A 13863-nucleotide genomic window follows, 5' to 3' on the forward strand; every position below is an offset into this window, starting at 1 on the left:
CATGTGAACATCACATGGGGCTCAAACCCTGTGGAATTCAGATGTACGAATCTGTTTAGAGTTGCAATGCTCAACCATCCTGCAGATCCCTAAGACAAAATCTCAGTTCTCCTTACGTTTGAACCACTGCCTAAAACAGCCTCCAAAAAAGAGATGGTCTAGGGGCATGGTTCTGCCCTCCACTGAGGTTCTGGCATGTAGAGAGGAGTGCCTCCATACCCAGAGGCTTACGGAGTCCCATAAGTATGCTTGGACCAAGTCTACCCAACACTGAAAGAAGGTTTTCACTGAAAGAATGCTAGAAAGGACAGTGTTATGCCTCCCATCTAAGTGTTATATATAGTAGCGAACCAAGGATCAAGAAGACTAGGGTCTGGAAGAATTTGCATTCTTAACTTTAACTTCTGGGAGAAGTGCTTTTACTCAACTGGTCCTGTCCCTGCTCCAGGGACTGCTTGCCTTTAAGTATGGTACTGGGAGCTGAAACTGGAACTGAAAGCTCCCTACTTCCGAGTAGAAGAGCAGTTTAAGCATCAGGACAGGGGTTAGGACACATAAAATGTCCAAGAGGCATGGTCATACTTGTAATCTGCCTAGTTTGAATACATATGTTGTGTAAAGGCTTAGCCCATGTAGTCCTTAGAGGTCTTGATGTTACCCCAGGCAAAAATGGCAGAACTTTTTCACAAAGTACAACATGAAGTGCAGTTTTTTTCCTTTCCTTTCCTTTAGCTTAGCTTTTTTAGCCAAATCTTTAGTTTAGCTTTTTTGCTTAACTTTTTCCCCAATAATACTTTTGTGCATGAATTCTGACTGAGGGATTAGGGAGCACTGCAAGGCACAAATTCACAGAAGAAATTCTGTTGAGGCTTGCTAAGAGGGCAAAGAGTTTAAGCCTTCTCTTAAAGCATCATTTGGGCTAAGTTTAAGAGTTCTCTGCACAGCACATGGACCTCTGAGACTTTTTTCTGGATGTCTAACAATACCCAAGACTTACATGAAGCCTGAACACCAAGAAATGCATTAAGAAGGAAAGTGCCTTATAGACAGTTACTCAAAAATTCAGTACTGTGATAATGAAGTTATTTTTTTCTGAACCCAGTCACCTATTCCATCATCTTAGCCAGAGCCAAGAACTATTTCATTTTACTGCTCTCTTCTATAAAATAAAATAACTGTTGTGACAGGAATAGGTCCCTAAGAAATGATGTTGTTTTCTTTCCTCACAGCCACAAAATCTGTATTTAAAAGAAAGCTGTGATATTGAGTAGAAAGCCATATATATTTAACTACTTTCATTTATAAAAGTAAGAAAGAGGTAGAGTAATTGCTCTTGATCACAGACTTTGTGTCAAAATGTCTTGAGAGGTGTGATGTGTGTGCATTCACCTCTCAAGCGAGTAGGAAGGTCTTTGTTTCACCTGATTTATGATGTAGCAATATCCAGAAAGAAGATATGAGCAAAGCCAATTGTCTTGTCTTGTCTTAAGTCAAGAAAGATTTGAGTGTGGGTTTTATGGAAAAGGGTAGGTTGTATTTGCAATGGGAGAGAAGCACAGTCTCCAAGACTGTATTTCTGACTTACGCAGTTTTCTCTTCCTCTCTCTTGCCTCACTGAATGTTCTTCTGTAGTGGTCATCTAAAGAGTCTAAATTTCTTTTGGCCCTTGCCCATGCTTAAACTATTGAAAAGGAGAAGAAAGAGGAGGTCTAGATCTAAGAAGTTTTAGAACAATCAAGTTGAATGCATCAGTTTTAATCAAAAATCATGGGGCATCATGCAATTGACTTCACTGGGCTTGAGGTCAGACCCTATCTGAAATAATGTACTAGGACTCTAAGAATAAATTGTCCTACTATTCTTTCCAAGAATATTCTTTGCAGGAATTGAAAAGTACTGAGAGAAGGTGACCTGGAAAACCTAGTAAAGAAAAGAATATCATTGTACAAGGAAAGATAAAAGAGAAGCACATCCATCGGTTTGGTATAGTTTATTTAGATGAAATCCAAGATGTATTGGTAATCTTTTAAAAGATACTCTGCACATGGGGGGATGAGGAGATGATTTACAAACCCATCATTTGCAAATGCAAATGCAAATGCAGGAAAAAGAAAGGCATGTAAGCAAGGCTTTGAGCTCATTTGGAAATTTAAACAAGGCAAGTAATCTAAATTTGGATTAGAAGTCATGATACTAAGATAATCCTTATATTTGAAAAATGCAATACTCTTAGAAGAGGCTAAAATTTAAAGACCTGTTAATTACTAATAAGAATATAAGAGCTCTTGAATATAAAAGAGCCGAGATAATTCTGGGAATCAAATAGATCTTAGTTGCATGAGAGGGAAAATATCTGTAAATCAGTATTATTACACTTTACATTTCTTGTGATATGATACAGGATCTGGGAAATCATTTCCCTAAAGGAAGTGCCATCTAATTAGTAAGATATGGTAGGAACTTTAATCATATAATACAAGTCTACAGTAGCTTTCTTCAGTGGAATCTGAAATTACTGCTGTGTTTTGTGGAAGGGAAATAGGAACTTTTCTTAATTTCCTGAGGTTGCTAATAAAAAGTTTGAAGAATAATTTTCAAAAACACACTTTTCTCAGGAATTTACATGCAATTTTTAGGATCTTCAGGTCCTGAGTTAGAAGAAAGAGATGTGCAGGAAAAGCAAGGGAGACTTATTTAAAAAGATGAAAGTTTGTTTTTGAAACTGAGTATATTAATGAAAGGTCATGACATCACTATAAATAATTCAGTCCTAAGAGATCTGCCATTTCATCTGGCATGAAAAGCCCCATTGCAGAGACAAGCCTTTCATAGGTGTGCTCAACATATGGGACAACAGTCAGAAGTGTTTGTAAGAATAATTCGACTGAAGAGATGCTCTTTTGGTAGAGCATCACCACTGTGACAGTGGGGGTCCATCACTTGTCTTGCAGAGATCAAATAGCCAGAACTTCTAAGAAAAAGAATATTCTTCCAGATATCTCAGTGCAATTATCACCAGAGTTTCTATTTCAATTGAGCACTTCAATTACATAAAAATGTTATATAGTGTAATATGAAGAGTTTCTACCCACATTCTGGAAGGCTAGAATGTAAGGGTTGTATGATTTTTCTTTAAATTATGCTAAAAATTGATGTGAAGTTTGAAGCTAAAATAGATGAAATGGAGGTGAGAAGCCACCCTTGGGCTGTCTCCCTTAACTTTCTGGTTACAATGAAGAGTGATTTTTCATCTCTGGGTTTTCAGAGAAAAAAGGTCCCTTGTAAAGGCAGAAAAAGACTGAATGAAAACATCTGAGAAAGAGAATGAACTGGAGTTCTGCAGGAAGGCAGTTCAGCTCAAGGAAATTTCTAGACAGAGATCTTTAGGCTGTCTGCCTCCATCGCAATGAGAGGGTGTCTCCTTTCTTCTCAGGGCTGACTGTCAGCAGACAACTTTCCTTTTTGGCAGGATATGTTTTGCTTCAGTTGATTTTTCTGACTAGTAGCCTGCAAACACAGCGGATACTTATGTTCACAGTGGTATTATAAGCTTCCTACTTCCAATCCATTAAGCATGGTCTGCAACGAGTGTACCATGTCTTATACAAATGTATGTAATCCATCAAAGAATTCAAAAAAGTAAAACTCTTCCAAGTTTGTATAACTGACTCATAGATTCCATTTGCTTTGTAGAATACTCACAGAAGGGAAGTTAACCGAACATTTGAAAGCGCACCATAAATTACATATGAATCAAAGCAGAGATGGATGTACAATAACAAACAAACCCTCCCCCAAAACAGAGATGGGGATTCAACTTGAAAGCAGCAGAGCATCCAGCATTATGTTGTGGGTTATGGAGTTGGATCTAGAGTGTTGGAATGAATGTTCTTTGGGATAAAGGGGATTCAGCAATTTTTCATTATCATTAATCTCGCAAAAGTATGTCCAAGAGAAAAATAGCAGCCAGTAGCTAATTAGACATCTGCTTTAAAAACGCAAAAATCCATGTTGTGCTTTTTTCAGTATAATTTATACATGTGAAACGTGCCAGACAGCAGGGGCTGGAGTCAGAAGCTCTCCTTTTGCAGAGTAAATACAGCTCTATGTGTGTCTGTGCCAAGCTAGGACAGTTGTTGAGCCTTCCCCCAGCATAGCCCTAGCCAAAAAAGAATTTATTCATTTTAGGATCTTCTCCTAAAAATAAAGTCTGGTCATCTTAAAGCCCTTTTCAGAAGAGCAGCCACAATTTGAGCTGCCATGTATATATACTACTGCCTTTATTTGCAAATGCAGAAGAAAACTGACAGCAACACTCTAGAGTCTTCTAATTCGCAAGTCTGCTAATTCCCATCCAAATTATTTTCTAAAAGTTTTTTTCCTTTTAAAGAAACTAGATCTCTTCCCTCCCAGCTGAATGATCTAACTCACAGGTATGTAGTCCCAAAGGCTTCAGACCAAAACATCTGAAATCTCAAATGTCTGGCAGATCAATGTGCATGCCAACAAGGTTTTAACTGCAGATGCTTTGAAGTCAGTATTGTTTCATGAAGCAGGCTGTGGAGCTCTCATCACAGCCACTACTACTGGAAACCCCTAGCATCAGAAGCACTGGTCCTAGATGGACACTTTCCAGGCCTCTGCATTCACATGTAACCACCATATTTGTTGAGAAGGCGACACCTCACCTTATCCTACACCAAAAGCATTAACCTCTCCATCTAACCAATCACGTATGCAATTGTTACTCTAAAAGACAAAAAAGACCTATTTTTATTCCTCTTTCATACAAACACAAGAACAAAATGGCACAAAAGGGTGTTTTTCTACTACATAGCAAGACTATGGCTGTTGCTTGCCCCAAGGAGTGATATGATCGAGATCTAAGGGTGGCATCGCTGATATAAGGGTGAGAGATATACATCTGATGAATGTGGTTGCTTATGGTGCACATAAAAATTATCATCTTGCTGTGTAAAAAGGTCTGCATTTGTGTATATATGTAAATAAATATAGTTACATATACACATCTTTTAAAACAAATTGGAGAATTTACCTGAAAATTGTGGGGGGTTAAGAATCACTGGGTTAATTAATATGCCCAAAAAGTCATTGGGACCACCTCCACTGTGAGGCATTCCTCTATCTCTATGCTAAAGATATTTGATGACTTTATTTCAAGACGTTGCAATGAGCAAAAGCTAGAGAAATTACCTATGAGATACAGGCTTCATATCCAGAAGGTAACAGTAATCAAAAGCCAATAATTATCATTTTGTCTCTGCAAAATCTTAATCATGCCCAAATCCTTGTCTGTTCTTGAGGGATCTGTGGAGCATCTTACAGAACTGAAATCCTCTTAGAGAGCATGATTACCAAGGGCTTGATTTTACCATCCTTGTTGTTGATTTCAGTGGCACTGTTTGTAAAGTCAGGTGGTGGTGTGAATGAGCTACTTGTGCTTCTTGTTTTTAGATAAAGGAACATCTGAAAGAGACTTGGGCATAATTTTGCATTAAGGTTGTCTGTATGCACCACTGAAACTGCTCTAAAGATAATCTCTAGTAGGCAATCTTATCTTTATAGAAATGGCTCAAAGGTATCTTTCTGCAATTGACATTGTAATTTTCCTTGATCTTTATTTTCTTTTTTCCTAGAGCACACTGTCAAAGACAGATATATGTGTTAAAATCTGCTAAGAAAAATGCGATTTGAATGAGGACACTTATGTCTCTAAATGTAACATTGTTGAGACAATGTTTTGAAAACCACTGATTGCCCTATTTTCACAGTTCTTCAAAATGACTAAAAGCCTTGTCAGTGACAGACTACTCAGCTTGACTTTAGAATTTGTTAGATGAAAATAAGAAACTCCCTTACAAAACTTGTTCCACGATATTATTTTTCAATCAATGGGAGGCACAGTTTTGCCACAAGTAGCATAAATATGATTGGATACTTTTTTGCTCTTGGGTTACATGCATTATTCAGTTTGTGGTGTTTTTTTAATGAATTGTGTTTAGCTGTTAATCTTGAAATTGAAAAGTAAATCCAGCATTGCATCAACAATTTAGTGGCTGCAAAATCTTTTGTACCAATGATTCATAGATTCTCACAGATGAGGACTGGATAGGACAATCTGATTAGTTAAATTGACCTTATCCTGCTAACAGACAACTTTCAGTATTTTACTTCTCTCCTGAGCTCAGTAATTTGCCTAAATGTGTAGCTTCCAGGAAATTTCCCATTCTTAATTTGAAGGCATTGCAGTGGTAAAATCTTTGCAATCTGCTCCAGTAGACAGCTAGCTTTGCAATCAAGTTTATTATCACTGCATACTTCCTTAACATTATTTCCCAACTATAAGGCTACCTGAGGGAAATCAAAATTAACTTACCATCTGTAGATGATGGAAACAGAAATATTACAATCATGCCTCCACCTGTCATATTAAAAATGGGAATACAAACTAAATATTTCTATTGTGTAGGAAAATGTCTTACCTAGAAGACTAGTATGCAGAGAAGGTGAAGTAGTGCTTCCTATTCAGCTGATTGTTACAAGTACATACACCTAAACCAAATAAAAATTGTTTCAGTCCTCATAGCATAAGATAACCCACATCTGCTAGTTTCTATTTTGTAAGTATTGGGCTGAGATCATGTCAGGCATTTTCTGTGACCCTTATGTAAATGTTTAATCAGCTCAGAGCCACGAGAAGACTGAAGTGCAGAGGTGCCAGAGAGCATCAATGTCCCCTGCCGATGATCATGAAGCAATGTGCTCAAAGCCCACCTAAAAGCAGCAAGAATCTGTTCACAGAGAGAAGTCCTTTTTTCTGGATAGTGGGACTCCATCATTAGAAACAGTGGTCCCTCTCCTGCCTGTGAGAGTTCAAAGATAGCTGTGCTTTAGCTGATGCTATGGAGAAGTCTTTAGAGGGAAGTATCACTGCAGAATCCTCCCCAAGGTAGTGCCACAGTCACTTCAACAGAGATGATGGAGAAGCAACTCAAGATGGATGCGCAGAGTGCCAGAAAACAATTCTCTGAACCAGCACCAAATGAGTGTAAATTTCACTCAGCAACTTGAGATCGATTTGGCTTCACTCTGAGTCCACTGATTTCAATTAGTACCCTCAAACTAATTTCTCCTCTGATCTCCAGCATCCCTGAGTTGCCTTGCTGGTCTACTGGACACCTCTTCTTTGACCGTAATTTTTTCTGGCTGGAGACCAGAGAGAACATTAAGCACCTGAATTTCCAAATTTAATTATAGTGTTTAAATAATGACACTGAGTATTGATTCCATTTACTCACAATGGCACAAACCAGCTTTAAGTATTTAACACCTGGGGCTCTTCCTGTCTCACCACTCTCTATTTAATCACCTTCTGTCAATTAGAAAAATCTCTTAGAGTCTGGTCTGCTTTATACCGTTAGAGAAAATGAATATCCCAGGCATTACAGCAGTTTTTATTTAGTGTTTTAAATCCTGGAAAGAAAGATTTCCTTGAAATGAAATAGGTGGTATATTTGAATCTTTATATTGTGCTCCTACAACTCACTCTGAAACGGTTGGGGTACTGGCACAGTCTGACCTGAGTTTATAACCAGTGTCTTTATAGACTCTTTTTGCTGGTCTGGCTGCACAAAAGGGCTCAGAGTCTGTGAATACATGGGTCTTTGTAGACAAATCAATGTCTAGAGGGCTCACATCATGTCTGATGTAGGGCAGTCATGTGTTTCACCATACCAGGTTAGAGTTCCACCTGGGGCACCAGTTCTCAAGTGCATTGCATCCTCACAGCTCCAGGATACCGCATATAGATGTCTGATGTGAGCATCTGGTGAGGTGCTCTTGGTCCCCAGGTCCTGAGAAACCATGACAGTGAGACACGCTGAGCAGCTGCTCTGGAAGATGAGTTAGCCTGGGACAAGCTGAGAGCTTTCCACTTACCCCTTTCCAAGTATTTCCATATTACTCCAGTAAAAAGCCATCCCAGAGCTATAAACATCAATGCAACAGGACACCTGTGCCACAGAGCTTGGAGCTTTCTGCTTTAATGAGGCTAAGCAGGATGTTCGCTACTGCACTCACACTTTCCCCTAAGGCTCCAGCCAGTTGAAATTCACTTGTTCTTGCAATGTTTCCTTACGTCAGGAAATCCATCCCTCCCAATCTCTGCCTTGGAAGCAAATCACACTGCATGCAGCACCAGGTCCTCTACTTATTCTTTCTCCTCCTCTCTGCTGATGCTTCTATACAGGTGCTCCCAGTGGCCATCCACATCAAGGGACTTTCTATGCCGTATCTTTTCCCTCCCTTCTGTTGGTATCTTTATCCCTGTGCCTTGCTAGTGTTCATGAAGTCAGGGAACCAGAAGGACCCTATCTTGGCTCTGGCCATGTGGATGGCACAGAGGGAAGTATGGTTGGACCCTTCTGCCCTTGAAAACCATGGCAAGGGTCTCTGATATGAACACAACAGGGTACTTGTGTTGTATTTTCTCCATGCACCAATACTGCTAATAAAAGATTGCAAGGAAGCGGAAGCATAAAGACTAGGAGTGGAAAGCAAATAGAAATATATTTCAGTTTATAGCTTTCCTTTTTGGTGTTGAAATCACAGGGTTTCTAGCCCAAGCTTCCCACTCTGACTTGACCAAACAGTCCCCTTTTTGTTCTCTGTGCCACATTTGTTCAGCTGCTCTCCCAGGGGAGGCTAATTTTACAGCTTCCATAAAATGATTAAGAGCAGCTTTATATTAATAACAGTGTCCTCTTGACAGCTCTTGATGCTGATTTGCTATGCTGCTACAGCAGCCGTCCTAACACCTTATCCAGCAGTCATAAGCAGAAAAGCTGCAAATCCATAATGCCAACTAGAGGCTAGAAACATCCCATCCCTAGTGCCCTGGCTGGTCCCACTAGCCCTGCAGAGGACACGTCTCTTCTCTCATCCTTTGCAGTTACTAACAAAGTCATAGACAGGCTGATGCTGTCCTGACAGCCCAGAGAAGGGCTCATTGCACTCACCTGGGAGTCAACTTCCCTCCCTGCTTACTATTCCATCCACCACCTGTGTGCATTTGTTGCCACAGAGCTTCAGGATAGATCTGATTTGCTCATCTGCCCCCCACAGAGAGATTTACTCACTGCAAACATCACTTACTTCTGTCCTTAACCTGCTGCAAGATCCATTAGTATCTCATGTCGCTCAAGGAATGTGCCATCAAGCTGCAGGCTGCTTAAGATCTTGTTTGGCTTTCTTTGTAATCATCTTCATACTTTTATTCAATCCTTTCAAATATCTGCAAGTTTGTTCTTTGCCCTAATACCTCCTAATATTTTCTTCCACCCAGGAACTGTCTGTGCACCTTTTGACTTGGCAGTAGTAGTAGAGGAGACTGGAGAGCTGCTTGGATGGGGTCAAGTCCCCTTTTTCAGAATTTTCACATCTCATATGAGGGCAAGAAATTCCTATCAGATCCAACTGCTCATATTTCTGTTGAAAACACCTTAGCAGACCCTCTCTGATATATGTTGTTAAATCAGTGTCCTGGTCTGAGCTAAAACACAACTAATTTTGTTCAGTGATTTTACTTTTCACCTCAGTCTCTTCTAAGTAGCTGCACTTGCTGAAATTAAGGGCATGTTTGCACAGTGTCTGCTTCTAGCAGTGATAATGCTCCATATTTACAGTTAGTACCATGGACTGGTATGCAGATCACTGCTAAATCTTGTGTACTGTGTTAGGGGTGCAGAGTAAAAGAGTGCACCTGCAGCAAGGAGCAGAGAAAACAGGTGACCCTAAACTGACCAACAAGGGATTCCACTCCGTATACATTATATTCAGTATAAAGCTGAGGGATCATAAAGGTCAAGCTGTCTTTTTCAGTGACTGGTGTCAGAGGAGGAGTCTGTCTATTCTAGCTTTGATCCTGATCCATGTGTTTCTGAATCCAGTCCCTGAATTAAATTCCTGTCTTCCACTCAATCCAGTCTGAGACTTATTCAGTGCCTTCCCATAGTGTCAGTGGTGATGGTGAAATCATTGCCATCAGGAGGTTTGGGTTCAATATTTGGTTTGCCACACCAAAAGATTTAAAGGCAGTAAAGTGGAGTGAGGTGATTTTTTTTTTCTATGTAACTGCTTGCATTTGCAAAGACAGTTTCAATTCTCAAAAATAAGTATTAGTAGAAAGGTGATGGAGAAAACCATAATCTCATCTTGCTTTATATCTTTTTTCACATCCTTACATATCTCTTTCCTAACAACTCACTTTAAAAAATTTTTTAATTTATTTTTCTTTAAAGTATAGCTTCATATTGATGTTTTCATTCTTCTTACACTATTACTTTCAGAACAAAGAAGGTGTAAAATATTTCTATCTCACTTGAGGGCATTTTTTATATTCACTTACCACTCAGATGTGAATAGCTACACCAGAAGCACTTTCTAGAGAATTGTGGGCAAATGCCCACTCTTCCTCCTGCTTCCCAGGGCAGCTTTCCAAGCTGAATTGATGGAGGGCTGTCACAGAGAACCTGAGGTGTGAACAAGCCCTTCATCTCAAGGGAGCCTTGAATCTTAAGATTAATGTAGGTGGAGGAAAAAACTTTTCCCAAAAGGCTTGGGCATGCTCACATCATTTGTAAATGCAATTACTGTAATGGTGTGCTCCACTTGGGATAATGTAATTTGCATGAGCAAGTGGTCTATATTTAGTTTAATGAGAGGCTGTTTATCGAGTTCAATATGAGACTGAAACTTTGCTGACAAAGACTACAGACCATGGCTAAAAGTTGTAACTGTCCTTTTTCTCTGAGATCATTTGACATCTCTGCCCTACATGGAATGTATTATGCTTGGGCAAATGAAGAAAATCACAGGGCTTTACTTCCATGAGTTAACCTGTGAGTTAAAGCTGCATATTGCTATTTTTCACAGGGCTTTTGCTGGAAAACTTCTCTAGAATATAAAAGAGTAGAAAATATAAGACTCATATATTAGCTTTGAAAAATAGAAAGCACAGACACTGAAAATGAAAGCTGGAATGTGTGCATACGTGCAAGGCCTCCAGAGGAAAATGCATGGAGGATTCGGGGAATCAAAAGATGTTTAGGAAAGAACTGATAGAAATTTATGCTCTTGGGAGGAGGAGAGGGAGATGTATATTGAGGAAACTTGGATTTTATTAAGGGAAAGTTAGTTTTTAATCCTTCATCCCTCTTATTTACTCTGCTCTGGTGAGACTTCAATATAGGAAGGACATGGACCTGATGGAGCAGGTCCAGAGGAGGGACACAGAAATGATCAGGGGGTTTGAACACCTCTGCTATGAAGACAGGCTGAGGGAGCTGGGGTTGTTCAGCCTGGAGAAGAGAAAGCTCCAGGGAGACCTAATAACAACCTTCCAGTACCTGAAGGGGACCTACAAGAAGGACAGAGAGAGATTGTTTACAAAGGCCTGTAGTGATAGGATGAGGGGCAATGGCTTCAAACCAGAGAACAGATTTAGAATGGATGTTAGGAGCAGGCTCTTTACCATGAGGGTAGTGGAACACTGGAACAAGTTGCCCAGGGAGGTGGTTGAGGCCCCATCCCTGGAAATATTCAAGGTGAGGCTCTACAGGGCTTTGGGCAACCTGATCTAGTTGAGGATGCCCCTGCTTACTGCAGAGGGGACTGGACTAAATGGCCTTTGGAGGTCCCTTCCAACCCAGACCATTCTATGATTCTGTGATGCTATGATTCTATGATTCTTTTCTTCCCAACCATATATACATTCATTACCCCTTTTTTTTTTTTTTTTTTGAGATTATATATTGAATAGTAATTGGCTTAAAAGATCAGTTCCCCAGGTCTTTTCTCTTGCAGTGTTCTCTTTGTATTAAAAGGGTGGTTTTGTCTGGGCAGAAGCTTCCACCTATATTCTCTGTATGGACTTTCTCTGCTGGAGGAATTTGCACTTTTCGCTATTTACAGAGTGGGCTTGTAAGTGAGGCAAAGGCAGGATTTTATCCTTTTAGAGATTTTTTTTCTTTTAATGTTACAAAAAGGACAAACTGGTTTGTTTATAAATGGATGAAGCTTTTTATTATTGTTGCTATTTCAAATTCATTTTTGTGGAGGTACACAAATTTCAAGAGGTTATTTTTATGTCCAGAAGAGCTCCTGGTTTTATAGTGTAAGTGATGACACAACTAGCTAGAATAGCAGACACAGCAACATGGAAAGCCAGAGTAAAAACAAAAGGCTATGGAAGCTGCATTCATAAAACAAAATGAGACAATAAACCAAAAGGAATTCTTCTTAGAAGTTAGTTATTTCATTTCTGATGGCATCAGCTCCCACAAACCAGCCAAAAAATATAGAGAGATGTAATCTTTTGCTATATAATATTTGTCAGATAATAAATCTAAGTACTACTACCCTCTCTAGAATTGTTGGCTTCATTGGAGGGACCTGGGGAAAAGTATTCTTCAAGGGAAATATTTAAAACAGAAGCAATTTGTTATTGTAGAGAAACTCATAATAATCTCTTTTCTTCTCAGTTTTTCAGGGCACTCTAGGGACTAGTGAGTTTTGCTTTAATTCAGTAATAAAAAAATCCCTCATCTGAGAGGAGAAAAAACCTAACATCAAAGATTGTTGCTCTACTGTACCCCACTGCATTTTGCTATGTTTTAGGCTTTTCATTTACAATGCTTAGGCCACAGAAAAAGAAACTTGTTAGACATATTATTGCATGTGTAATGAAAAATCCCACTAGTTGGGGTTCTGCAGTTACCAGCCTTTGCCTGCTCAATCAGGACAAGAGGACCTCACAAACTGCTAGGTGTGAAAGTTTTTCTGGTTTAATTAATTAAAGGTGTAACAGTGAATTGTTAATGGAGTTTCAATTTTGCCCTCTTCTGCAGAAGTGCTTTTTTCTGCCCATACTACCAAGCATCTCCTCACCTCTTGGCACTGCACTGAGGTGGGAAGGGAGGTTGTAAAGAAGTGGGGATCGATCTCTGCTTCCGGGTAACAAGAGGAAATTACCTCAAGTTGTGCCAAGGGAGGTTTAGACTGGATAGTAGGAACGATTTCTTCACTGAAAGGGTTGTCAAGCACTGTAAGAAGCTGCCTTTTTAAGTGGTTGAGTCACTATCCCTGAAAGTATTTAAAAAGTGAACATATGTGGTGCTTAGGGACACAATTTAGTGGTAGACTTGGCAGTACTGGACTAACTGTTGGACTCGATTATCTTAAAGGTCTTTTCTAACCTAACCGATTCCATGGTTCTAAGATGTTATCAAAACTAAGATCAGTGATTGTCCTGAGTGTAACATACTCTGCAAGGTGTAATATGCTCCTCCAAACATGTGTAGCTGCCTTTTGCTGTTGTTTCCTGGGTTTTGTATAGGAATCCATCGTATAAAGCAGATTGTCATATTCAGGAAGGTTGAATGTCTTCGTGTATCTACAGCCACATGCCCTCCAGACACTCATTTCAGCAGATCAAAGCTGAGAAGACAGTAGGGCTGTCTTTCTACCTGGGTAACAGTAAAGGACTCATTATCAGGGTAAAAGGTATTTCATATTTAATTCAGTAAACAGGTATGATATGAAGGTAAGTTAGCAAGCACATATAGCACTATAATCAGAGAACTTGGGCTATAGAAGGTGTCCACACTATTCCAGTTGTGCCTTTATCTTTCAGCCTTTCTTACATAATTAAATTTTGTGGAACAATTTTTAGGTAATGTTAGGTCTGGACGAACACAAGTCTGTTAATGAGGTTTTCCCATCAGATAAGCTGTCCTCTGTGGTTTGCACTATGTTAACATCAAAACATTGTTCCCCAGTGCAGGC

The sequence above is a fragment of the Indicator indicator genome, chromosome 12 (genome assembly GCF_027791375.1).
Source record: "Indicator indicator isolate 239-I01 chromosome 12, UM_Iind_1.1, whole genome shotgun sequence".
In the NCBI taxonomy this organism is placed as follows: domain Eukaryota; kingdom Metazoa; phylum Chordata; class Aves; order Piciformes; family Indicatoridae; genus Indicator; species Indicator indicator.